General features: G+C 47.6%; 1 protein-coding gene across 2 annotated transcripts in view; it reads left to right on the forward strand.

Annotated features, from left to right (window-relative positions):
• Positions 1-24,771, forward strand: part of ASH1L (ASH1 like histone lysine methyltransferase) — a 2,936,548-nt gene that overhangs the window by 1,516,564 nt on the left and 1,395,213 nt on the right. The window lies entirely within an intron of this gene.

A 24,771-nucleotide genomic window follows, 5' to 3' on the forward strand; every position in this document is an offset into this window, starting at 1 on the left:
AGTAGGTGACTGACTGGGGATATAGGAAAATCCTCTATGCTCGCTTTTATTTAAAGGTATAGTTTTCCCTCTCGGTAGGTCACTCTGTACTCCTGACATACCGGCATACAAGCATGGGACTTCATAGTATTCCCTGTGGTCTAGAGTAGTGGAAGATGAATGGATACTTCCCTTAAGACCATGTCTTTTGTCTTATTGGGTCTTTCTTCTCACCTTGTTACCTATAATAAAATTATTTTTATTCTCTCTTGGACCAGGTTTATTGAGGCCTGGATCAGGGATGATGGAACCAAAATATCCCATCAAAGCTTCCGGGACTATTACTTCCTCAATTATCGTCCTGTTGGGATACCGCTTCTCGCCTTTGGACGCTCTCCCCACAGTTCCCAAGGACCCCCTGCCCAGTGTATCCCGACCTCGCTTGTTCGCCCCCAGGGTTGGGATTCAAGAGCGATGGCCCTCCCCTGGCAACCTGAGCAGTGGATCCCTGGCGACTACTTGTGAGAACGCCCCCAGGTTTCTCACACAGAGATGAGTTGTAGGATTGGTCAGGTGAAGGGGATGAGGTCAAAATGGAGCCAGCGAATGCCAGTAACCTGGATACCTCCTTTGAGGACCTTGAAGTCCTCAACAAAAGAATGCCAGTGGGCCTGGGTGCAGGATTTGTGGAATACATACGTTTGAGTAGGTAGGTTACAACCCTCTACCAGATATGACAGGCCATTGGGAAAAGACTCATTGAGTGATGAGCGAGGGGCCAAAGGGAAACTAGACTTTTTCCACTTCTTTTTGCCTTTTGTTTCTGTCCTGGCGTTCAACAGAAACATTTTGAGAAAGTGCAGACCAGTCAGGGGAGACCCTACTTATCTTTTCAACCACCCAGCAGCAGGCTCATTAGTAGATCATGCCGCCAACTCCAAGCGATGCCCCAATGCGTTTCGAACAGAGTCAAAAAGGATCGACACTATGGCTGAAAAGGTGTTCCCCTTGTGGTCTTTTGGCCCTACTGCTACCACTTGGGCCGTTACGAATTTGTAGCTGGTGGTGAAGGCAACCAGGAAGTTTGCATTCGGGTTGACATTTTTACAGTGTTCACCAAAGTAATGTCTGTGGTGGCGTCCTGCTTGCGGCTGGCAGGTTTTGGTGGTGTGCCACTACCATCAATAATTGGCTGGGGAATTCATCCAGTTGGGAGGGGGTGATGTCTGCACTTCACCAGAGCAAGGCACTCTGACCCACACCCTCTGATTTTCCTTGCACACCAAGAAGTCCAATATGATCTCTGCATGTGTCTGCATGTGCCCAAAATGTCCCTCGTTGCAACTATGGTTTCTTCAGGGAAGGTATTTCAGAACTGATAGTCTTCTGTGATTATTTGAAAGTTCTTTAAAAGTAAGTTAAGTATTTTCTTGAAGCTGGGTAAGTGCCCCACTCTATACTATTCCCAAGTTAAGTCCTACGAAAGGATCCTTCGCCTAAGTGTAATGGGCAAAGGCCAGGTGTAGTTTAGGGATAAGGGCACTACAATATTACCCTAAGCGAGACGGAGGGGACAGAAATGGGTATGTTCCCTTAACCCCTGAATCAGATTCTTCCAGGTAACACTGCAGGTCTTCCGCAATTTGCCGGCACTCCAGTCTTCTGTTCTAGGGTTGGGTGAGGGCAGTCCTGGGGGCACGGGTGCTGAAGTCACTTTTCTGGCCGGGAGCTGGTTGCACTTCTCACCAGATGGTTCCAGGCAACTTCTTGAATAACACCCTAAAATAAAGAAAAGTTTAAACCTTGGCAGTGCTATCCCTTCAGAACACCTCATGGGATTGCAGAGAGATTCTTTTAATCGGAGTTCACAACGGTCAGGTGGTGACAGGTGCTTTTTCAGCTGTGAACACAGAAGCAGCCCCAGCACTGCTTCTCTTGAAAATGTGAGGACAGGCGGCAAATGTCCTGAGCTGAAGGTGTTGCAAGTTCCAAGGCTCTGATCGGAACAGCGACAGCTGCAGCAAGGTAGCCCAAACGGAATGTCGTCTGTCCCTTGGGTAGTCCAGGGACACTTCCGAAGTCATACAAGGCATGGATCCTCAAGTAGGGGTCCAGAATGTTTGTTTCCACTGGTCCAAATGTCAAAGCATCAACAAGGATCTTCTGAGATCGGGGAGAGGAGAATGGTTTAACTGTGCCAATCATTGGAGTGTATTCTGATCAGCTGCAGCAGTCGTCCTCTGGTCGTCAGTGGGCTGCTTTTCTTTGTAGAAGTATTGGTTCCAACAAGTATCTGTCAAATAGCTGCAGGAGCCCTCCTTTTATCCAAGATTCTGACTGGGGGTTAGCCCAAGCCCACCAAGGGTAAGGATCTGCTACATTCAAACATCCCACGGTTGTCCAATCCTGGACAACCACTAGTCATCACATTCATCCAGTAACATACTTTTGGCTGCCAGAGGATGTGGACTGGGACCAGACATTCCCAGCACCCTCCTCTTGCTCACACACACAAAGCCCACTTGCCTGCGTAAGCAACAGCTTTCACCGGGAAAGGGGCTGTAATATATAGCATTTCCTGCTCCTGGGAAGGCATGAAGAAGGCCCAAGGACAAGATGGTCAAAGAACTAGTGACAATCTCGTGGTGCAGTCATTTTAGGGTGCTAGCCAGCTACAGGAGCCACTTGCCATTAATGCAAAACTGCATGAAAACAAATCACAAACAGTTAAAATCCCACCGCTCCAACCAGCTGGTCTTAGGTACATTGTCAAAGTAACCAATAGGCAGCTCGAGGCACGCTACAGAACCCTGTCTCAACAGCCACACTCAGTGGTTGCTTCCCTGTCACTCTATATTAAGCCTTCCACATCTGGCGGTTTTGCATCATCCCCAGCTTTATTGAATAAGGACGACAAACCTTTGGACGCCTTCAGTCACAAAGTATACACCAATGCTGCTCTACACTTCAGACCGGCTAATGCGCTTCTGGCTATGGGTAGCCAGAAACTTTAGAGGGAGATGGGCAATGTCCAGGCTTTCCTCCGAACTGAACAGCAGCAGGCCTTTCAATCTGGCATGATAGAGCCCAAGCTCATATCCCAAGACCACCTTGAGGCCTTAGTACACCTCAGTAGATGCATGGCATTAGGCTCAGACAAGTGCAGAGTTGCATGGACGCATGCTACCATATTCTTTCAAGAAGTTCAAGACGGAATAGTGAACTTTTCTTTCGATTGTCAGGATCTTTTCCATTCCTCGAAGGACGAGGAACTCGACACAAGGAAAACATCTACACCTGACTTCCATGTCCCAAGCAATCCTCTCCAAACCATCACACAAGCCGTTGCAGCAATCTGCCTTTTCCATGAATGCCATGCAGAGGTAATTCAGTGGGCTTCGTGGCTTCTTAGACAGAAAAGCAGGAACCTCAACAAATTGCCCAGTGTCACAGAAGGAAGAAGCCATCTCCTCCTCAAAGAGCTCCTTTAAAGAGCCTCTTCTGCAGCTTCAGGAGATCATAACAAGCAATGACGTGACATGGTAGGTGCACACAAGACCAGTCTGCTGCATGCATCATCATCATCTTCTTCCACACTTGTATTCCATCTCCTAGGACCCTTAGATGCTGTCTGTAGTCTCCAAGGGCTATGACTTTCAATTTTTTCGCCATCCTCCCTTTTGGCCTCCCATTTGGCCTTTACTCGGTGTCATGGTGCATACTCCCAAACATCAGGAGCCGACGGGCCTACCCCAGTTCCTGGCACCCATACGGGCTTATAAAGGCCCAAAAGATTGCCTTAGGACTTCCTGGACTCAGTCTTGGTGCCAGGCACATAGTATTCTATCAGGTGGTAAACTGCATGGGCCTACATACAGCCCAACCTAATGGGGCTGAGCCATCCAGCCTACTCTGTGTGTGGCTGAGGGACTACTTTACCTGGGATTACTAGTGCAGGGTGAGGCTAGAGGGACTACTTTACCTGGAACTACTTACTTGCAAGACCATTTAAACCACATCCTACAGACAGAACACGCTTTGTGTTATTCTGCAATCCTGCAGCGTAACGCTCACCGTGTCTGCTCAGCTCCTGTACCCGATCTTCAACAGCCACGCCTGTCCTGGGATCACGATCCATCGGCACCTGTGAAGAAGGAAAAGAAAAGAACAGGAATTAGAACCGCGATTGCGGCCTTACCTGAAGCAGTCCATCCGAAAGGCCGCTCCTTCAGCTGCTCTCCGGATTGTCGCACCTTGCATGAAGAGCCAACACTCACCCAGAGGCTGCTTTCTTCTAGGATTCCATTGAATCGGTTCATCCAATCGCTGCTCCGGAGCCGCGCTGCACCTGCATTGCAGAAAAAGAGAACAGCAGCAGGTTAGTCGTGCACGGGAAAGAAACCATTTAAAAGACATTTAGCGCCAGGCACTCGCACTAATACTCACCCGCAGGAAATCTGCTGAGCGTTGTAGGAAGAGGCAAATCTTCATCAGAAAACTCCCCCTGAAAGAAATTAAGAACAAAAGGGAGAACTTGGGCAATAAGGACTTACCTACTGAGTCAAGGTATTCAAGACTCTGCTACAGCCCCACAGGATCAGTGAAGCAACTTGATCCATGTAAGAGGCTGAACGTACCGCGCCCCTGCTAAAGATTGCTGGACGGAGAGCCCACCATTAAAAAAAACTCAAGGTGAGGCATAAACAGAGAGGTGCACTAGGAGGTTACGGGAGGTGGAGGCGAAACCCGCTCCTCACAGCTGGCTAATATCTCGTTTCAACATTTTAGACAAACGCTTCCTGGGAAGTGATAGTGAGGGAGAAGACGCATGCAAGCATCATCACCCGGCCCTATGCAACGCGAATGCAGACGTCATTCGTGCAGCTTCGTGTGACGCCCCCGTGGAGACCAGGTGTGCATGACACTCAGCTCCAAGAGTATTTACTAAGCTGATGAATGCAGTTGTCCGCTCTCTTCGTCTGGGGGTATACACATATGCTCATTCATGGATGTGTGGCTGGTCTGAGCCCCCTTCTCCGGTATTGACAAACACACAATTCAATCCGGGTTTCTCCGTCAACCACCAGAAATAGACTTTAGTTCCTACCAGGAGGCTTCTCTTTCTGGGTTTTGCGTGGGACTCACAGGCTGCAAGAACATTTGCATCCCAACAGAGGATCTTGGATATCTCCATTGCAGTGAACCATTTTCAGCAGAGACGGGCGACCGCCGCGTGGTGGTTTTGGAGACTGCTTGGATTGATTGGCTGCATGCATACTCTATTTTCCTCTAGCACCCCTCGAAATGAGGCACTTGCAGTTCCATTTAGCTAGTTCTTGGAATGTATGACAATATACAGTATATCAGGCCATTTAAAATACACACTAAGGGCCTGATTCACAGAGCATTTCCCTGTGGGACTGCACCATTATAACATGTTTCTGTGAATCGGGCCCTAAGCACGTAAAACCTCATGTCAAATTTTGTCACACCAACACTATAAAATAGATATATAGATTCACCCATCCGAGAAATAGATGATTCAATGACCAGTGCAACAGGTTATTCAAGACACTTCAAGATAATCGTGCAACAGCGTCCCCAGCTCTTATCAAGGCCAATCCTAAGATGTTTTGGTGCTTTGTGCTTAAAAGTCAACAGTTCCAAGGTAGATACTACTCGGGTAGGTTGATGGAGAAATTGGTGATGTCAGTGGTTTTGATCAATAAGAGTAAGAAGTTAAGGTAAGTAAACTCCCACAATATGAGACCTAGGAGGGAATCCTTCACCAGGCCTCTACAGGCCAAAGTGAATGAGTGATTTAGGGACAGATGTTTACAACCCATCCAACCCAATGGTATAGCGTGGGGGTTAGAAACTGGTATTTAAACGTAACCCCTGACTCCGACTTCTGCAGAGACCACTGCTGGTGTTCCGGAATGCGTTGAGGAAACATTCTTCTGTGCTTGGTCCTGTCGAGGAAGGCCGAGGGGTCGTTGATACAGAAGTCCCTTTCAGGTGCTCGATTTAGTTTTGGTTGGTCGTGGTGCTTAGGAATCGGTTCCAGATGGCTTCCAATAGAAAAACCAAACGAGGAAAAATTAAGGCGTCTGAGGGACAGACCACCTTAGGACACCTCCATTGCTTAGCACCCTCACACAGACATAATTGGATTCCATCTATCCTGGGTCCTAGGGTGTCAAAGTAATCATGAACACAGAATTAAAAAACATGGAAGAAGGATCGTAAATGTAAAATATCATTATGTAGCTTGTTGCATCTCTGATCTTGGGGATTTTGCAGCTGCCTGCTCTACCAAGCTTAGGGGATCTAGTATCCCTGACTCAATACAGAAACATCTTTATTTCTCCCCGTCTGACCTTGAACAGCTTATTTTGCCAGGTCCTCGACAAGACTCCTATGTAAGCCTGAATACTCCACCTGAGCTGTGGTTCTCTGGAGTTGACCCCCCTCCAGGTCAGTGGCTCGGTCCCAAGGTGACCCTCCTGGTCTGAAAACTTCAACTCTTGCCCAACATCTCCTGCTCTTGCACCTACACCGCTGCCTGCTTCTGTTATTGCTCCTGCTCTTCCTGAACTAAGTTCTCCTCCACCTCCTGTTGGTCCTCTCACACACTTTACACTAGAGTGCAGTCTTCTTCCCCTCAAAGTTATTGGCGCAAGGATATCTTTTATAGTGTGGGTTATATGTTATGGCTCTGAATGGGTACCTCGGTTTTACCTGGATTCCTTTGTATCGGATTGTCCCTGTACTCTTTCGGCCAGCTCCTAGTCCTCTGGTTAGACCCTCCCCCTCTTTAGCTCCAGGCGAGCGTAGCTGTGAACTATTAAGATGTAGCTCCTGCACTGGTCTGCCATGCTAGAATAATGCAGGGGAATTTAGAGCGCTTTTTCGTGCAGTTATTTCACCTGCCTGGTTTGTTTGGAAGTTTCTTTCTCCAGCATTGGATCTTTCGTGGATTCACAAGCTGTGAATATTTCCCCATCGTCAGGCTGGGAAACCTCAGTAACTTTAACTGGTGCTTTAGGCCCCACCAAAGGACGTCTGGTATAAATGGCCCCGCCCCCGTGGCTTCCCTTCATATTTCAACTGTTTCCAAACTGTTGGATCACCTTGTGTTTCTGCACGTGCATTTGGTTTGTGGGCTAGGATATCATCGGTAGCCCAGATAAGTCTCTTTTTCGGCCTTGTGCTACCTGCGGCATGAAGGTGTACGAAGGGGGTGGTCATATGGACTGTCTTTACTGTCTCTACCCCCATCACTTGGCGGATGCCTGAGAGATATGTCAGGGTTTTTCACAGGAGACCTCGAAAGACCGTAATCAATGGCTCATATGTTGGCTTAATGAGGGCACGTACCCGGCTTCTGAGGTGGGTTCGGCCCTGGGGGCTGGGGGGAGCAGTCTTCAGGAAGAGGGGAGAGGTGTCGGCAGAACCCCGTGCTAAGAAGCATCGGCCAGCGTTGCCTGCGTCGGAGGTGGGAAAAGGCAGCAAGTATTCATCTAGGCTGTTTCATTCGAAGACGAGTGGCTCTTCGTTGTCCAAGCATGGTTGGCGGGACAAGTGCAAAGGGTCTGGTGGTAGGCCCGAGAAGTCTACGGTGACTGAGAAAGACCTGGTGACGCGAAGGAGTTTTCGTCGAAGCACTTGTCGTCCAGGGACCATCACAAGTGTTCGTCCAGCTGGGAGTCTTCAAAGCACCGTTCCGGTGCCTCTAAAAAATCTGGGTGTCCGATGAACTCGAAGCCAGGGGACATGGTTCCTACGACGAGCTTGCCGACCGGTTGTTCCATCGACTTAGTGCCTCCATCTACGGTCCCGTCATCGACAGTGGTGTTGTCGGCGCCGTCCACGACTCTGACGGACAGTGGTCCGCTGCTGTTGTCATCACAGATGGAATCGGAAGGGTTGTTGATGACCGATCCGCTGCCATTGAGTCCTTCCTTCCTGAGAACATTTTGAAACAACGTTTTCTGTTTCTTCAGGAATGAAGGAGGAACAGGAGTCGGTGTTTGACCCACCGACTCTGGGTATGCAGAGTGTGAGGCCTTCAATGTCGAGTTGGGTGGGGGCTGGGCCGCCCCTTTACCCGTTGGTTAACCTGCAATCACTGCTGTCGTTGTAAGTGCTATCTACGCTTCAGTCTTGGTTGGGGCAACTGGATGCGAGGTTGCAGCCTCCTCTGACTCCGGCGGTGCTGGTGGTCTAGGGGTTGCCTGGTGAGGTGCCTAGGAAGTTTCCTCCGGCACAGTTGCCTTTGCCGGTGAGGTTGGGCCGTCCACAGTCTCATCCTGAAGAAGGCGAGCTACTTGAATTGGACCCTTGGAGTGTTTCGCGGGACGCTCCATCTACTGTGTCGTCCTCGCTGGCGAGGGATGATGCGTGGGACACGGACCCGGAGGTGGAGCAGCCTCGTAGTCCGGCACAATCATCATCTCAGGATGATATTGGGGTGTTCCATGCCATTATGTCGAAAGCGTGTCTGGAGTTTATGCTGGCGCCTGAAGAGGAACGTAAGGACTGCTTCCTCTTCGCCCATATGTGCAACCGGAGGAAGGTGGTCTTCTCGGTGCCGATTCTCGACCACCTGTGGCAGGAGGGCCTGCGCACGATGCGCCACCCGTTTACAGTACCTGCGGTGAAAGGTCGCCTTGAAAGATCAAGGCTCCTGAGTCTACCACTAGATGCCTGGTGTTGCAGCCCACGCCTGAGTCCGTGGTGTCGGCGGCTGCCAGTCGTAAGGCCAGGAGCCAACAGAAATGTGTTACGGCTCTGGACAGTGAGGCCAGGAAGCAGGATGCCTTTGGAAAGAAGGTCTTGACGGTAGGGGCTACGACTGTGAATGCTGAAAATTCCTTGGCGATTATGGACAGATATGATTGTGAAATGTGGCATCGGCTGGCCCCGATTCTTGAACATCTGCCGGAGCAACACCCCAAAAGGAAGCAGTGCTGTTGGTTCGAGAGGGAGAGGAAGCCTCCAACCACAACATCAATATTGCTGTGGACCTGGCAGAGTCAGGTTTTAAACAAATTAATGATGGAGTGGTTCTCCGACGGCAGGCCTGGTTGAAGTGCACAGATTTTCGGCCGGAGGTCCAATATAAGGTCATCGATATGCCCTGTGAGGGCGAACACTTGTTCAGCGAGAAAATTGATGAGGCCCTGAAAGGGATGAAAGAGGATACAGAAACCTCTAAATCCTTGGGTTCCTTGCAAATGGGTTGCTCCTTTCGAGTTTTTCGTGGAGCCTCTGGGAATGCCCGGTTTGCTAACGCCAGAGATCGAGGATACGGGTGACACAAGCTACTTGTCTCAAGGTTATCGGCGATCAGTCCAGTCGGCTCAAAAGGGCCAGGACTTCCAAGCTCAGCGAAAGAAAGGTTTGCAGTCCTCTGCGGCTAAAGGACGGCAAGCAAAAGCTCAACAGTGACTGCCATATGGACAGTCTGCTGGGGGGCAGGGTCGCCATCCATGTCGACAAGTGGCGAAAGATAACATCAAATCGCTGGGTGCTCTAAACGGTGCGTCTTGGCCACTCAGTTCCGCCGTCCTCCCGTCCCTATGCCGCTGGTACATGTGCTGCAGCCACATCTTCCAATGCTGGACCCGCAGGTGGTTCTCATGCTAGAAAAAGAGGCGATAGAACCAGTTCCGGTTGCGGAACGAGGCCAAAGGGTTTACTCCCGGTACTTCGTGAAGAAGCCCAATGGCAAGTGGAGGCCTATTCTAGATCTATTCTAGATTCTAGATCTTCGGGCGTTGAAAAACGCCTGAAGTTCAAGATGCTCACGCTTCAAGATGTCATCTGCTCGGTGCAGCCGGGCAAGTTCCTGGCGTCGTAGGATCTACAGGATGCCTATTTGCACATTCGTATGAGGCAGAAGCACTGCAAGTTCATGCGTTTTGTGGTCGTAGAGGAACACTATCAGTTTTGGGTCCTCCTGTTTGGCCTAAAGGCGTCCCCCAGGACGTTCACGAAGTGTCTGGCCCCGGAGGCGGCCTTCCTACGGAGGGAGGGTAATCATCTGTACCCCTACCTGGACGATTGGTTGATGAGGGGTTTGTCGCAGGAAAGGGAACGAGAGTCTATCATGGCGACCATGCAGCTTTTGCAACAGCTGGGATTCGCCATCAACTTTGACAAATCATATTTGATGCCGTCCAGAGAGTTGGTGTTTTTGAGGGCGCAGTTTCTTACCCAGAAAAATCTGGTAAAGCCTTCAGCGAGCGAGTTGAAAAGTTGCGGGCCAAGGCAAGCGAGTGGAAAGGGGGCGCTGTGGTCCCGGTCCGAGGTTACATGTCACTGTTGGGGGCCATGGCGTTGTGTATCCCTCTTCTTCACAATTGCTGCCTGTTCATGAGGCCGGTACAGGTGTTCCTCGCAGGCAGGTGGTCTCAAAGTCGAGGATTGTGGTCGGACAAGTTGGTGGTCGACGAAGGCTTGGTGGGCGCCCATTCGCTGGTGGACCTGCACAACCAATCTTGTAAGGGGCATGCCTTTGCTGAAGCCGTAGTTAAAGTTTACGATTGTAGCAGACGCTTCCCAGGTAGAGTGGGAGGGATAAGGGGGCACAGCTCGACAAGTCACAAGTGCGGGGCCTATGATCGCGGGTGGAGACTGTTATATATCAGTGTGCACGAGTTGAGGGAGGTGCACTGGGCCCTGAAGTAGTTTCTTCCGCTCATCCGCGGTGAGGGTGTTAACGGACAATACGAAGGAGGCGTAGGACGTTTGGAATTGGTCTCTAGATCAAGGGATCAGCATTGTCGCTTTCCATCTGCCTGGAGTTCTGAATGTTCAAGCGGACGCACTCGGCATGGACGCCAGTCAGCTGCACGAGTGGAGGCTGAAAGAGCAGCAGGTGACGAGAATCTTCCGGCGATGGGGGCATCCTCCATTGGATCTGTTTGCTACGAGGGACAACAAGCAGTGTCTGGAGTTTGCCAGCAGAGGGGCTCATCCCGAGTCACTGGGGGACGTGTTTTCGTTCCTGTGAACGGGCCACTTTGCGTATGCGTTTCCCCCGTTCCCGCTCATTCAGAGGACCATCCAGTGGATTCGGAAGTACCAGTGCCGGGTGATTCTGGTGGCCCCATTCTGACCCAGGCAGATGTGGTTTTTAGCTCTCATCTGGCGGTGGAAGAGCCGCTTAAGTTGGGAGCGGATCTGGATTGACTGTCTCAGGTCAACGGGCGAGTGTGGCATCACGATCTGGCGTCTCTCAGCCTGGTGGCGTGGCTCCTGCCAACTCTTGAGTTCGGTCATCTAGGAATATCCAGAGAGTGTCGACGGATCTTAGAGGCAGCGAGAGCGCCTTTAACAAATGTCTCGTATGGTCATAAATGGGCGAGATTCTGTGAATGGTGTACGGGTCATTCTGAGGTTGAGCCTTTGGACGTTTCCCCGGCTCAGGTGCTCCCGTACTTGTTACACCTGGCGGCAGGGGGCCTGGCGTTGTCATCCATTAAGGTGCATTTGGCAATTTCTAGGTTCACGAGCGAGCGCCATACTGCTGCTCTGTTTAGTGATTGCTTGGTGAAACATTTTCTGAAGAGGTTGTTTCGGACATTTCCTCCGGTAAAGAAGTTTGCACCGGTGTGGAGCCTTAATGTAGTCCTTTCAGCTTTGATGAAACCTTCTTTTGAACCCACGTCGATGGCTCCCTTTAAGTTCCCCTCATGGAAGGTGGCCTTTGGAGTAGCGATTACCTTGGCCAGGCGGGTGTCAGAATTGCAAGCACTGGTCATTGACCCGCCTTACCTAAGGTTTATGAAGGACAAGGTTCTCTTGGCCACCAACCCGCACTTTTATCCTGAAAGTGCTGTCATCATTTCCCAAACTTGCCTCTATTACGTTACCCTCGTTCTTTGCTAATGCATCCACGCCAGCGCAAAGGGCTCTAAAGTTTCATCTGAATCACACACAGGACTTCAGGCAGTCACAGCAGCTGTTTGTGGCCTTTGTGCCATCCAGCAAGTGGCAGGCCATCTCCAAGCAAGGACTTTCCCACTGGGTTTCCTCTAAGATTTTGTTTTGTCACACAAAAGCTGGCAAACCTTTGAGGGGTGCTCCGAAGGCTCCTTCTATGTGGTCCAGAATAGTCAGCGGCGGTGTGCTCTGGGATACTGCTGGTGGACATTTGCCAGGCAGCCTCATAGGCGGTGCCGCATACCTTCACCTGACATTGTCTGGGGCAGCAACATGTGGAAGATGTGCAGGTGGGGCGTGCGGTCATGTAACACCTGTTTCAATAAGGTAGGCCCTGCAGCTTCAGGGTTTTTTCTATTTGCTATATCACTTGCTGGGTTTGATGTCTCATGTATGATTAAATGCTGTTTGTTGGTTTGCCTGTGATGCACTGCCACACATCGGTTGTACTGCTATGTAATCTATTCACAGCATGTGAATCCATGAAAGATCCAGTGCTGGAGAAGGGAGTAGTTTCTTACCTGTAACTCCATTTCTCCAGCATTGGTATCTTTCATGGATTCACATGCGCCCGCCGGCCTACCCTACAGACAAACATGGGTTCGGGTTCCCTCTACTTTGGAGGTTAAAATCTGAAGGGATGCCGCTGGGGTGGGGCTATTTAAACCAGACGTCCTATTAGTGGGGCCTAAAGCACCCAACAAAAACTTTGATAGGACACTAAAGTGTCAAAGTTTTCCATAGGAAAACGCTAAGTTAAAGTTACTGAGGTTTCCCAGTCTGACAGGGAAATATTCACTGCATGTGGATCCATGAAACATACCAACGCTGGAGAAATTGAGTTACAGGTAAGAAACTACTCCCTTCTCTGATTTTGTGCAACCAGAATTTGCATCTAATTCCATTCTCTGCTTGCATGCTTTGTTTTGGAGCCTGGTCTGTGTTCCACGGTGGCTGTGTACCATCTTCCAAAAGACTTGCTTTAAAATCATAATGTACTTTGGAAGAAAAAAAAAACATAAACCCATAGGCGTGTCAGAGCCCAAAGCTCCTAGTCAGACCTAAATCTATCTATGCTAAAGTGATCATGGGAAAATGCATACCTAGAAAAAATCTGGCCAGTGTTATGCGTGTACTCCTTTCAGATGTGTTGAATGAACAACACAGTTTCAATTCAAGCTAATGCAACATACACAGCACCATCTATGTGAATCAGCCAATTTGAAAAGGATTGTTCCAAGTACTGTTCTACGATAATCATTTAGTTCTTTACAATCCCACATGTAAAAAGTGCATAATTTAACAGAATTTGGAGTTCTCAATCAAATAGCGCTCATGCTATATAGTATAACATTTAAACCCTCATTGTGTGAGTGACTGTACGCTCTTAATATATTCGTGTGGTCAGTTTCCAGATGCCATGAGTCATGAGAAACTGTATCTGTAATCCCGCAGGAGATAACCTCTTTAGAATGCTTTACCTCTGTGTACAGCTGCATCAATGATGCTGTCGTATCCCTGAAATGTATTTGTGATCTTTATTTGATTTCCCTTGTGTGTTCTGGTTTTTCAGGTTAACCTTCAAAACTACGTCCACATGAGCAGAATATGCAGTAGACAGACACCCTTGTTCCAAGCTTTTTCTTTTTTTTTTTGGTGAACTTTCAAATTGAGCACATTCCAGATGGGTATTGACCTGTTACTATAGGAATGTACCTTTGTGTGCAATAGGTACTATATCATATAATGTGTTATTTATATAGCGCGTTTATCCATAGAACATAGTTGCATACTACATTATTGAAATTCAAAGAATATTATTAATAAATGTACCAGTTATTTAAAAATGTTTGTATTTTTTTATTTTAAGGTCTAATAGTTTTTCTTGGGTCTCAAGCAGTTGATGTTGAATAAGTGGCCAACTCATTTTCTGTTTTTTAGGGTTAATGGTTCTTACATGGACTAAGTGAGCTGGTGTCTTCTCACACTTGAAGGGAAACAGTGTCTCACAGAATGTATACTTGGCTCTCTTGAATTATTTTTTAAAAATCCGGTTTTGGGAACTGTCACCCTCTTGGGTTTGCGAGAAGAAATACTCTGATACCAAGTGCAGATTTATTGTGGTTTTTATTATTACAACACACCTCTGGGTATCCCGTGGTTCGTTCTCAGTCCTGGTCGTTGTTGCTGCACAATGACTGTAATCGCCCCAGCCCCGTCCCTCTTTCAATTAACAGACATGGTGTACCCTTAAGAAGGAAAGACTCACATTTTTTTATGCCAGTGGCTCCCAGGGTGGCAGTGTTCTGCATAAACAGTCACCTGTTCCTGCCGGTTTAACCTCTCCCTCTGTGGCAGCATTCTGCATTTATCTTAGCCTGTTCATACAGGCTCAACTTCTCCTTTAGTGGCATTGTTCTGCATTTATTACAGCCTCCTTCATGCAGGATCACCTTCTCCTTTGCTGACGGCGTTCCGCATTTACACATAGTCAGGTTATGCCTTATCAATGCCCTGTCAGCCGGTTTTCTTAGTCTTTTCATGCGCGTTCAGTATGCCCACCGAAACGCTTCACCTGTGGCTTTCTTCTCAGTCTCCTCCCCTCCTACTCGCTCTTCCTTGCATCTTGCCTCCTGCAGCCCCAGACACACCGCCAAAAAGAAACAAGGCTCTCATTAATGTAATGTTTCTTTAAATGTTCACACCTGTGCTGGCGTCTCCACTCCCTCGTCGTCCTACCAGCTACACCCCCTCCAGATTAAACCCTGCCTCGACTGCCTCTCTCATGCTGTGCTCCCTGGCTCTGGTAGACTGTGTCGCTCTCCTTGATGTGCTCTGCCACTGCATCCTCACAGGAACCCTTTTCGCTTATCCTGCTGTCTAGCTCTATGGCATGAGTAACATAGTCCTGTAACTTGCTAGATGAACCCTGGTGGCCACACCAGCTATGTGACGTAGGGGAAGGGGAATGGTGGGTTACCCACCCAAGCTCTGCAGCCATTCTTCTTCATAGGAAGTTAACATCTCCTAATTTTTTTAATTTTGTATTTATTTATTGTATTATAGTTCACAAGGAACTTTTCACAAATACACAACATCTCACATAGAAGAACTACGTTAAAATTCATGAAAGCTTTTACAAAAAACAAAACACAGCAAACCTACTAAAAGACTTCTCCGGAAAAGAAAGAAATGTACACATTAGAAACAGGACTTACTGCATAATAATCTTTCTTAAGAATTAAACCTCTTTCATAAAGCGTATATCGGCCAGAGACAATTTAAAAGACTTGTCCGTAAAAATCCGTTGCCAGACCCAGCCCGGGTCGACTACATTAAAATCCTTTAAAAGGTGCAGGAAAAAAGTATTGCGGGTCGTAGCTAATTTACAGCAGTGCAACAGAGGGTGCTGAAGATGTTCTGTGGAATTCTCCAGTCTGCAGAATCTGCCGCACCTTAAGTTACAAGCTATACCCCCACATGCGCCTAAAAGTTCATTGGTGGGGAGCAAATTTAAACGGAGGTGCAAACACTGGGAACGCCAGTTGTGTCCCGGACATTTCATCAAGTAATAAGGCAAAAAAATATAAGGCCTGGCATCCAGGAGTAAGTCCATGAATAAATGATACTTCCTGACAGTCTATTGTGTCGATCCAGTTGACCTCCAATAAACTCTTTTTATCCTCAACGGGTACTTTAGAAGGTATTCCACATTGGAGTCAACCCTGGTTAATATTTTGTGGCACTGGATCGACCATTCTTTGAGACCGGTTGGGGAGATTGACTCTAGCCCACGTTTTAGCAACCCCCATGTTGATCCCTCTTTCACCAGGTAAATCGTTTTCGGAGGAAGTAAGTGTTTCCAATTGACCAAGGCTTCCAACGAAACCAGGCCTAATTCATACTTTTTGAACATGCGCCGGGACACCAGGTGGCAATCCCAAAACTTTCCTCCAAAAAGCTCCCTCAAACTTGGAGCATTGCCCTTTAAGGGCAAATAACTTCTCTGCCCCATAGGTTATCACCGGCACCACCCTTATGCTATAGAACGCTTGCACTGGAATAAACAAAAATTGCACACGTTTCTTATTCAGCGTAATACCATGGGCGGCTAAAGCCTTAATCTTCCATTTCTTCCCCACTAGCAACTTAGTTTTATTTTCCTTCGGGAAAATGTTAAAACCTAGATGCACATAGGAATCCATTTCTCGAGTGCTGACCCTCCAATAAACCATTTAATTTTTTTGCCTACTTTTCCAGGGCCTTTAGGCATTGATAAGATTTTTGATTTAAGGACACTCATCGTTAACATGTTCTTATTAGCATATGCCTCAAGGGCCTTCAACGGACGCTGCAACCTTATAGGCGTATGATTCAATAGAATCAGGTCATCAGCGTACACTAAATAATCACTCGGTCATGCAGTTTTGGGGGAATGACTTAATATTAGAAAAAGCATTCCCCAAATCAAAAATGAAAAGGAGGAATAAAATAGGGCCAATAAAACAGCCTTTATTTAATCCTCTGGCCGTATGGATTGGTGCACTTGGGCTCCCCTCTCTATCCAAACGGACACAGAGTGGTGTCCGTATGAAACGCAATCAAAATTGCCAGTAAGGTAGGAGGACAACCCCATTTGTCTAATTTAGCCCACAACCTATTTCTCGGCACAGTGTCAAAGGCCATAGAAAAATCTAAAAACGCTGCTTAGAATGGAATATTTTTCAAAAATTCCAGAATAAAACTGTTCCTCTCGTTTGGAAGATAACAATTTTTCCATTCTGGTTTGCCCATTTTCACAGGTCTCTTAACACTATACCTGTGAAGATCTTTGCTGAGCAATCTAGAAGGGAGATTGCTGTAGTTCAAAGTACTCAAACGGGACCCCTTTTAAAAAATTGGGACTATAATAACTGTTTGCCAGGAAACTGGAAACACTTTCTCCCTAAGAATTGGTTTCAAACATTCTATCGAGGACCGCCACCCAAGTATCCAGGCTATTTTTTTACAACACTCATGGCCAGCCCATCGTTTCATTCTTTTTTTTTTTAACATATTTTTTTTTTGCACGTGGATATTAAGTAGGATAAGCCCTCTAAATCCCAAGTAAGATACCAATCTACCCTTGCTATCGAATCTCCATTCCAGGTCTGCATATAGGCACCCTCTGATTTATAGATCTCAGTGAATTGCAACCTCCAACTAGTTTCTGTAATCAGATTTATTTGGACCCCCATTTGAAACTTATCCTCTTTTAATAATTACCAGAAGTCATGCGAGATCTTGGTAGCCATGACCTCCAGAATGAAGCTGTTGGTGACATTACTGACGTAACCACAACTTGTAGGTTACCTTCAAACGTGACCTGGTGGACATATCTTCTTTAGCAAGCACTTTTAGGGCATTCCGTAGCGCTCTCTTTTGAAATAAAATGGAGCCGCCATATTTGTGTTCATGCCCCACTTTACCCAACTTCCTTTTTGGGAGACGTTTGAAGATCTGTTCCCAAACAAAAAACACACCATTCCCTACAAAACGCTCCTCAAAAACACAATAAAATTCCTGTGTGGCCAGGATTCTATTAAAGGCTGACATTCTGGAGTCATTCCATCGTTTTTTTTATTACCCCTCCCCCATATTCACCTCTAGATCAAAGGTATAACCTCTGTGGTTCTGTTTCTGGGCAGGTACTAACCATTTGATACTAAGAGGCAGATGGTCACTCGCCAAAGTTTCCACTATCATTAATGATTCCCACTCTGAGTTGATGTCTACTGAAACATATATCTAATCTAAAATATTACCTTGATCACCCCTCTTCCGTGTGTTTTGTGGCACTTCGTCCCCCTAAACGTTCCCATTGAGGATCATTAACCCCAATTCCTCCGTGAGTTCACACCATACCCTGCCCCTAGCCCTGCTACTCCTATCGGGGCCTGAGAACGTTTTACCAGCTGGCCAATCCACACATCTGGAATTTAAATCGCCACAGATGCGAGTGGAATTTCAACATCTGCCCATCTGGCCAAACATAAGCTCTTTAACTGCCTCCAGCGTCTCCTGTTTACCAATTTTTAAGTTGTTCCAATATATATATATTTATGAACAGGGTATCCGTTCGGCTCGGGAACATGTCCTTATTCCACACAAGTTTAGATCCCTGAACCTTAGGGTTGGGGCTGGGCAGAGACTCAATCTCTGACCAAATCTTCTTAGAGGCGGCAATCAACAGCCCCGTGGCGGTAGACCCATTTTCGCCTCTAATGGCTGGGGTTAAGAGAACCGAGTACCTATCGATGACAGGAGCTTCTGATATCCAACACTCTTGGAGAGTAAACCAATCATAATTTTACAATTCCACACTGCCTCTCTGGAGCAAATCTGTGGATCCGCTGCAATTCCAGGATAAAAAATTAAGCCAGCATTATACTTGGAGCCCCCTCTACATTGTTTCGGTTTGCCTCGCATTCAAGGAGGCAGCCACCCAAGACACAGTCCTCTTCTCTTAATGAGCAACTTGACCAGTCTGTCCGCACTGAAAATTCTCTGAGGTTGGGTTGCGTCTTTAACATTTTTATTACTAAATTTACATTGTCTCCACAGGGTACTATGTTTGGTAGCCCCACACTGTGGGGTCTGGATGCATTGAATGGGAGTCCAACTTAGTTGGTGGCTTATAGCATCTGCTTCCACCAGCACCTTTTTAAACACCATGCTTGAAGCGAAGTGAAGTATAACCTTATCCAAAATAGCGGAAATTTGTGGAGGACTCGTTTATTCGCGTGCTCCCCACTACGCAAATCTCCCAGATTCTCTTGGTCTGCCCTTGCCCCTAGTTTTCGTTCTTCAAGGGTCCTAAAGGGCAACGCTCAGGGATTTAGCTTGCGAGGTTTAGCCTTAATCATGTGGTCTAATTCTACACAGTCTTCCCTAGATTGTTGCAGGGGGATACGCACTACTGGGTTACCTACAAATTGCACATGACCTGCCATAGATTGTACATTTTTTCTCACAGGTTACGCATTCCCCCTTACTGCCTGTGACGCTACCAGAGTCAAATGAGTCTATAATGTTAAAATACACATCTACCGGGGCAACCATGGACTCATCCTGGTCGGTAACCTCTCGCCATTCGCGAGGTTGTACAAGTTCGGGGGCTCCCCCCACGCATCTGCTAGCCACCATCCTGCCCCACTGTTTTGGGGCTGGAGGTGTGGATAGCCTTTGAATAAACTGGTTAACCCCCTTCTGACCATTTTTCTTCGCACCCTTTTTATTCTTGGGTGTTGGACCCTTTGTGTTATGATTTAACAAACCATGTCTTTTCTTCTATTTACCTTGGTGGAATATCTGATATTACCCTGGTCTGGAACCACCTCTTCCATGTAGGGTTCATCAGGCTTGATCTCGTTAATCAGGTTTTCCGCCACCTAAAAAGTGGCCGGAGACACCTGAAAACTGGGTAAAAAAGCCCTTCTCCCCCCCCTCACTAATTTGACCATCCTCCTCCAGGTCAATAATTGGGACTCTTCCCTCTCTAACCCTATTAGTATTAGGAACCTCCTCCACCTGAGAGGATACTATAGACAATGTGCTCCAAACCATGACCCCATCGGTTTGATTTCGAAGCGACTCCACCCGCCCCTGGATTAACAGAGGTTTGTACTCCCCAGACCTTATGTAATCGTCGATGGAGGTCATTTTCGGAGACATGGCTGCTAGGCTTCTTTCCTGCTTCGCTACTACCCCTATTAGATCCCACTGGGAGTTATTCATCACACAGAGGGCAAGCTTTAAAGCCCTAACCACCGAACACATGGTCTGCATTATTTAATTCTGCCCCTTGGCCGGTGATTGTAAGACATGTTGTACATTTTTGTTCAATGAATTCACTAGATTTTGTGATTCATTGGTGTACCATCGGGGGTGTGAACGGGTATTTGAGCTTCCTTTTGGTTGAAAAAAACAACATAGGTCTAGCCACAGAGTGCAATTTAACTTTATGGAAGTCCGTCCCCACCGGAGATGATTGGTTAGGGGCATCCGTCCTCACTGATTATCCTTTATGGAAAGCAAAACTCCCCCCTCCCCCCCCTACATTACCCCCAAATTTAAAATGAGGGCGGGGTTAAACCCTCTCGCCGGGCTTCCAGGCTTCCAACCGAGAGGGAAAAGCATCTAAATTAGCCCCGTGGACCCCTGAGCTATGAGGCTCGCCAGTGACTCTTGATGGCCCCGAAACCTCTGCCATGCTTTTCATATCCATGGTTCCGTTTTTCATCCCTCCACTCGAGGAGACTAGTTTTGGGGACAGGGAGGGTCCAATAGGGCTTATCATCCACTCCACTCCCTCACAAACATTACCAGGTTGATTAGAACCAAGAGGTTCGCTTTCCCCGGAGTCACCCCCCCCCTGCAAAGGAGCCCGGCCCAGCCCCTTCTTCGTCAGAAAGCCTGAAAAAGATCATTCCCTACAGGCTAACAGCACCTGATCTGTAATTTCTTCATGCCGCTGAGTTTGACTTCTTAAATTATCACACGCCAGGGGAGACCCCACCTGCCCCCCAGACCCTAAACCCACCTCCCCCCCAACCCCCACACCCAGAATCAAAACCATCTGCCCAAAAGCCACGACTCCCTGGTCATCAATGGGAATGGGACCTTATTAGAGGCCACATACCTCCCTTGGAGTAGAGGCGCATGGAGAAATCAGAGATTCGTCCCGATGCCAGAGTGGCGTAAACAAGCCTTCCTCATAGTCAAGGAAGGCTTCCTTAGCAACTTGTTGTGAGAGAATCAACATTTTAGGAGCATGAACTTGCCGCACTGTCATTAACAGAGCTTTTTCCCCCACCAATAAATGCTTCGGACTAATGCCACCCTCCCGGATAGATTTGCTTCTCAAGCCTGATGCCATATCAGGCGAGCCGGATTGAGAAAGATCGAAAGGGGAAAGAGCCCAAAGGCAGGGGGCTTTAATTTACAATCTAGCTTCTGTAGCTTCTATGAGCAGATATTTGGGTAGAAAATCAAGAACCTCTACCACCACCACCGCTGTGCTTTAAACAGTAGTTTTAACACATAGACGGAACAAATGATTTGTCAAATTATTCCTCAAGCTTAGTTCCCTATAGATTACTAAATGTCCCTACATAGAGCTCTTCATATCCCTAAGTGTATGTAACTGACCCTGGTAGTGCGTTGGTGTGTCGCCTATCAAGGTTAAGGGATAGAAGAGAATTCTTGGCCTAACCTCTCTCACTACTTTCCTAAATCACTAAGAGTAAGTGCACACTTATGGAAGTCAAATTATTTTGCTTTTATTCGTATTGCTTCCATTAATGTGACTTATCAAATTATAAAAAAATTTTCATATGGAGGGTTGAGTAAATCACCCCATATGTGTTATCAATATTTCCTTTTATTTGCACATTAAAAACTAAATCTGGTTTGAACAAGCTCAACTTTTGAGTATGCTGAGTCAGGGGAGTCGGTTAATCAGCTCGACCTTCTATTGGTCAACCGGTTTCAGCTGAATGATTCCAGTTCTCTGCTTTCTTCAGGACCCAGACTGTGGTAAGCACAGTCACAGTTGATGATTAAAAAAAGACAGTCTTCCAATTTCTTGTCTTGCACTCTGTTTCTCTAGTTGGAGGAGGGCACCTTCAATGAAGTGTGGGACGTCTCATGGCTCTTTTTCATTCCCTCTCTGGGTATCCTGCGTATATCTAGTCGGTCTCTGTTCTGTAATATCAGAGATTTTTTAAGCATTATGTTATTTTCTTTGACCCACACATGCGTGTTCTTGTTCGTGATTTTTGCGGGTGCGCTGTATTTCATGAAAGTACTTTATTTTCTTGTACATAGTTTCTGTTCGGCTTCTCACTCGGATGGTGTCTCTTTAAGCAGTAGTGCAAATAGTACAAGTAATGCAGTAGTACAATGAAATTAATTTTAATATCTAAAAAGGAGAAATCTCTAAAATACAGATAAAAGCAGTAAAAAACTTAATACATGTTTGTATAAAATTGTCGAGTTAACACAGGGGGCTTATCACCATCCAACAATCCCGTATGTGTCCTTTCAGACGCCAACCATCTTTCTGTCTAAAATAAGTTAAGGACTTGGTGCCTTATTTGGGCCTCCATACAGCAGAAAACAATACAAGACAATACATAATTTGAGCCCATAAAGTGTCACCTTTGTCCATCAAAGTTAAACTCGTACAATACATCAAACATTGGTCATGTCATGGATATAACGGGTTACCCTTATTAAATAAGGGTGAAAGAAGTGTTGACTGAGGTGGATAAGTCCCAAAAGGTAGCAGTAGAAACTACCAGCAAAGGGCTAATGAGAGCATTAGAGGCACGGCTCAGAGGCTGTAGGCCCAGAGTCACTGGCCTCAACCAATGGACCCGATCCTGTCGATCAAGAATCAAGGAAATCGAGGAAGACCCCTCCGCTCCAGTCTTGTACCGAAGATCAAAAGGAATGCGAATCCCAAGTCTCAAGGTAATAACCACAGCAGTCACAAAAACAGGTGTAGATGGGGTCTTCTATGCAGTATCAAAGGAGGAACTGGGGTCACGAAAAAATGAAACCAGCCAAGGGCTTTACTCACGTGGGAGGCTCTGCTTCTGAAATCTACCAGTGTGGGAGCGGCTCAAAGGTATCACTTAGAGTGGATTGTGTCCTCCAACATATTCCTCATCTTAGATGTATTCCATCCAGCTTTGCTGCTCTTCGGAATTTTTTCGGCATAGGGCGCCGTGCGTCAATGTCGTCGAGTCGATGATCCCTCGAAGGCCTCCGTCGAGGGTGACGTCATCGGGTGTATAAGTAGCACACGCGGCGCCCGTTGGCCTCAGTTCCGTTTTTCCGCAGTTACGTTGCTTCGGACATTCGGAGTGCCTCGAGTTCTGTGAAGAAAATATATATAAACAAGAAGAAATATGTCCTCGTCTTAGACACCGACCACGACCCTGAGATCGGGTTTCAAGAAATGCAAGTCGTGTGGCTCAAAAATGTCGATCACGGACCCGCACCGCGAGTGTTTGTGGTGCCTCGGAGAAGGCCACGACATGGAGGCCTGTTCGAAGTGTCAGGCGATGACGGGGAAGGCCTTGCGAGAAAGGAGAGGAAAGCTACAAGTAGGTAGGAAGGATCGAAAAGCCTCTAGCGTAGAGACCCCATGAGGAGAAATCTCCTCGATGCGAAAGGCATCGATCTATATCCGAAGCGATTCTCATTGCTCGTCTTCGTCAAAAAAATAGAAGAAACGACGCCACAGGTCTCCCTCCACCTCATCGTCAGACGAGTCTCCGAAAAGAATGAAATGCCCCACGAAACATTCGTCTTCCGAAGAGTGGGAAGCATTCAGGGTCAAAATGATGGAGGTGTTTGAGAAGGCGAAGCCTCGGTCCGCGCCTTCTTCGGAAGCCGGCCGGGAGCGCCATCGCTCCGACACTCGCGCGCCCTCGAACCCGGGTGATCGTAAAAGGAAGGATAGGGAACCTTCCAGGACGCCGAGCGATAAATGCTAGAGTCGAACGCTCGAGGTTACCGACGCCGTCCGAGACCTGTCTCACCTCGAAGGGAAAATCGTCGAAGACTGCCTCGACGCCCTCGAAGCAGACCCTGTCGACGACCACTGTCGTCGACGCCTTTATCGACGTTGACGCCGAAACCCTCGGCGCCAAAGGCTCCAACCAAGCCAGGGCAGCCAGAAAAAGAGAAGGAGAAAGTTACAAAACATGTAATTTCTTCGGCGCCTGGTACTACACCTCTTCCTCCTCCTCTACCAGAGAAGGTTTTCAAGCCTCTCCCTAGGAAGGAGCTTTTCAAATCCTTGACCTCAATTTTTGAGGAACAGGAGAGATCTGAGGAGGAAAATGTACCTTTTGGATTGGAATATGGCACCCCAAATGTCCCAGAATGCTTGATCTCAGAGGAAAGCAGAATGAGGGATTTGGTGGAGTCTTTACATAATGCAAGTGGCATTGACACTTCTCCTGAGAATGACTTTGGTAGACCAGATCCAGGAGAGCATGCCAGTCCATCTTACGTCAGTTAATGACCAAGGTGGTAGATTACTTGGGATGGGCTAGACCACCAGCCCAATTCGTCCAAGACAATTTAACAGACATATTGGACCATGGTCCCACTGAAGACCCAGTACTACCTTTTCATGTAGCCTTACAAAACAGGGTGGCCAAGAATTGGGAAACTCCGGATTCTATTTCTCCGGTAAATAAGTCCCTCACATCAAAATACCGCCCAGCCAGTAGCGACCCCGGCTATCTGTCAAAACATCCAACTCCCTAGAGTCTGGTCATACAGGCAGCCACAGCTTCCAACAAACCTGCGTACCTGTCTATCCCTCCAGACAGGGACGATAAGCGTGTGGATGGTTGGGCACGGAAGGTATTTTCAGCCGGGAGCATGGCATTAAAATCTGCCACCTCCACATGTGCCTTGGCAAAATTTTCGTACACTCTGTGGGAGTGCATCGCAATGGCGGCGGAGCACATACCAGAAGGGGAAGAAAGGCAAGGTTTCCTAGCCATCGTTAGAGATGGAAAGGAAGCCATGCAGGAATACCTTCAATCTGGATTGGACACTGCGGATAGTGCAAGCAGGTCCATGGGCACTAGCACGGTAATGCGCAAGTTTGCGTAGTTACGGAAGTCGGGTTTTGCACCGGACGTACAGAACCGCCTTCTGAACATGCCTTTTGACGGGTCTCACCTTTTTGGCAACAAGGCTGATGAGAGCCTTGAGAGGTTGCAGACCTCAAAAGCAGTGCCCAAATCCTTAGGAGCTGCTATTAGGCAACCT

The sequence above is a fragment of the Ambystoma mexicanum genome, chromosome 1p (genome assembly GCF_040938575.1).
Source record: "Ambystoma mexicanum isolate Mex_15411 chromosome 1p, UKY_AmexF1_1, whole genome shotgun sequence".
Classification (NCBI taxonomy): Eukaryota; Metazoa; Chordata; class Amphibia; order Caudata; family Ambystomatidae; genus Ambystoma; species Ambystoma mexicanum.